General features: G+C 49.6%; 1 pseudogene; it reads right to left on the bottom strand.

Annotated features, from left to right (window-relative positions):
- Positions 1 to 2,633: 2,633 nt before the first annotated feature.
- LOC116459216 (zinc transporter ZIP1-like) lies at positions 2,634 to 3,116 on the bottom strand (annotated as a pseudogene).
- Between the last annotated feature and the right edge of the window lie 246 nt (positions 3,117 to 3,362).

The raw sequence follows: 3,362 nt of genomic DNA, 5'->3' as shown, positions 1-3,362 counted from the left end.
GGGAGGCCGAGGCAGGTGGATCACTTGAGGTCAGGAGTTCGAGACCAGCCTGACCAACATAGTGAAACCCCATTTCTACTAAAAATACAAAATTAGCAGGACATGGTGGCATATGCCTGTAATCCCAGCTACTTGGGAGGCCGAGGCAGGAGAATCGTTTGAACCTGGGAAGCAGAGGTTGTAGTGAGCCAAGATCACACCACTGCACTCCAGCCTGGGTGACAGAGCAAGACTCTGTCTCAAAAAAAACAAAACAAAACAAAACAAAAACCAAAATAACACAAAACAGGATGTGGTAAAGAAGCCAGCCGAAAACCACCAAAACCAAGATGGCAAAGAAAGTGACCTCCGATCATCCTCGTTGCTCATCATATGCTAATTTTAATACATTAGCATACTAAAAGACACTCCCACCCGCATCACAACAGTTTGCAAATGCCATGGCAACATCAGGACGTTACCCTATATGGTCTAAAAAGAGGAGGAACCGTCCGTTACAGGAATTGCCCACTTCTTTCCAAGAAAACTGATGAGTAATTGTTTAATATATGTTTTTTGTTTGTTTGTTTGATTTTTGGAGATGGAGTCCCTCTCTGTTGCCCAGGCTGGGGTGCAGTGTCATGATCTCAGCTCACTGCAACCTCCGCCTCCCAGGTTCAAGCGATTCTTCTGCCTCAGCCTCCCGAGTAGCTGGGATTACAGGCACACACCACCGTGCCTGGCTAATTTTTTGTGTGTTTTTAATACAGACAGGGTTTCTCCATGTTGGCTAGGCTGGTCTCAAACTCCTGACCTCAGGTGATCCACCTGCCTTGGCCTCCCAAAGTGTTGGGATTACAGGCGTGAGCCACCGCGTGCAGCTTATGCTTGAAACTACCATTGCAAAATTATAACTGAGACAGTGAAAGAGATCTGAACTAACTAACCAACTACATCTTGCCTTTTTTTTTTTTTGGAGATCAACTCTTGCTCTGTCGCCATGGCAGGAGTACAGTGGCACAATCTCGGCTCACTGCAGCCTCTGCCTCCTGGGTTCAAGTGATTCTTCTGCCTCAGCCTCCCAAGTAGCTGGGATTACAGATGCTCACCATGCCCAGCTAATTTTTGTATTTTTAGTAGAGACGGGGTTTCATCATGTTGGCCAGGCTAGTCTCAAGCTGCTGACCTCAACCTCAAGTGATCTGCCCACCTCGGCCTCCCTTAATGCTGGGATTACAGGAGCTCCACCATGCCCGGTCTCATCTTGTTTCTAACCAGGTTGTCCTTGTTCATTCCTGGGCACAGGCTGAACTAACTTTGGAAGGAACTTAGTTTATAGTTTATAGTTTAAAACAAAGATGATAACAGCCCTTTCCCAGAACAAACCTCTTTCTTGCCTGGAGACTAGACTGCCTTTGTAGGGCTAACAAATTAGCCAAAAGATTATAAATTGTGGTTTAGGAGTCGTGCAGCTAGAGGCTACAAGATTCTGACCCTCCCCAAATTGCTCCTGGGGGTAACATCACTATTATAAAGCCTAAGATCAGTGCTTGACATATTTTGCAGACCCTGCACTTGATGGATCAGCTGGCACCACACAGATCAATAAATTGGCTCATCTGATCTTGTGGTCCCCACCCGGGAACTGACTCAGCACAAGAGGACAGCTTCCACTCCCTATGATTTCATCTCCGACCCAACCAATCAGTACTCCTGACTCACTGGCGGCCCCCCACTCACCAAATTATCCTTAAAAACTCTGATCCCCGAATGCTTGGGGAGACTGATTTGAGTAGTGATAAAACTCCAGTCTCCCGCACAGCAGGCTCTGTGTGAATTACTGTTTGTCTATTGCAATTCCCGTCTTGATCAATCGGCTCTGTCTAGGCAGTGGGCAAGGAGAACCCGCTGGGTAGTTACATGATCAAGAAATAACTATAAGTATACTCAGTCAAGCAGCCCATGCTGCTGCTCTGTCTATGGAGTATTCTTTAATTCTTTTACTTCCTTTTTTTTTCTTTTCTTTTTGAGACGGAATCTCACTCTTGTCACCCAGGCTGGAGTGCAGTGGCACAATCTTGGCTCACTGCAACCTCCGCCTCCTGGGTTCAAGCGATCCTCCTGCCTCAGCCTCCTGAGTAGCTGGGATTACAGGTATGCGCCACCACGCCTGGCTAATTTTTGTATTTTTAGTAGAGACAGGGTTTCACCATGTCAGCCAGGATGGTCTTGATCTCCTGACCTTTTGATCTGCCCGCCTCGGCCTCCCAAAGTGCTGGGATTACAGGTATGAGCCACCGCGTCGGGCCTCCCTTTACTTTCTTAATGAACTTGCTTTCACTTTATGGACTCACCTCGAATTCTTTCTTGTGTAAGAGCCAAGAACCCTGTCTTGGGGTCTGGATCAGGATCCCTTTCTAGTAACACTAATGTCCCCGATCATGTCTCTAGTGACTCAACCATCTCTTGTTCCTTGGGGCTGAGACCAGTCTCTCTTCCCTGCCCACTTCCCTCTCATGGGTCAGATAATGCCGAAGCCCCCATCCTTAGCTCCTAGAGAAAGCTTTGGTCCTCAGAGCCTCCCTTCCCATTCCTTCCTTTTCCCCAGACACTGGGGCAGGGAGGGAGAACAGGGGCCTCTCTTTCGAAGCCCCCTAGATTTGGAGGAAGAGCAGGCCAGTGAGCAGGGCACAGTCTTCTAGGAGCAGAATGACCTTGAGGATCCTTTGCTCAGAAGTCGCCAGCTCCTGGGCAAGATTTCCAGAAAGGTGGTGTAGAGGAAGGTGCCAGCCGCCATGCCCTCTAGCCCAGACTGGGCCAGCTGGTGCAGAGGCCCTGCTGACTGCCAGAGCCGCACCCAGCCGGATGCCTAGAAGTGTCATGCACGAGAAGTGGATCCCACAGCCAGCCACCACCTGTAACCCCAAGTGGCTCTGCAGCAGCTGCAGGGACAGGCTGACAGCCACGGTGCCCTTGTGGAGCAGTAAAGCCAGGCGCAGCTCCGCGGGCCAAGCCCCGTCTCGCTGCAACCCCTTGAACACTGAGTATAGAGCCAGGGAGAAGGCCAGTACATAGGCACGCAGGGCTGAGGGGGCTGCTGGGGCTCCACTCGCCTGTGGGACCCCTGGCCCTTCATGAAGATTGGCCTTTTGAGGTATTCTTTTTTTTTTTTTTTTTTTTTTTTTTTTTTGAGACAGAGTTTCTCTCTTGTCGCTCAGGCTGGAGTTCAATGGCACAATCTCGGCTCACTGCAACCTCCGGCTCCTGGGTTCAAGCAATTCTCCTGCCTCAGCCTCCTGAGTAGCTGGGATTACAGGTGCCCATCACCACGCCCAGCTAGTTTTTGTATTTTTAGTAGAGACAGGGGTTTCACCATGTTGGCC

Source organism: Hylobates moloch, unplaced genomic scaffold (assembly GCF_009828535.3).
Source record: "Hylobates moloch isolate HMO894 unplaced genomic scaffold, HMol_V3 SCAFFOLD_19, whole genome shotgun sequence".
NCBI classification, from domain to species: Eukaryota; Metazoa; Chordata; class Mammalia; order Primates; family Hylobatidae; genus Hylobates; species Hylobates moloch.
Note: the sequence above shows the minus strand (reverse complement) of the source record. Positions and strands in the feature narration are given on the sequence as shown.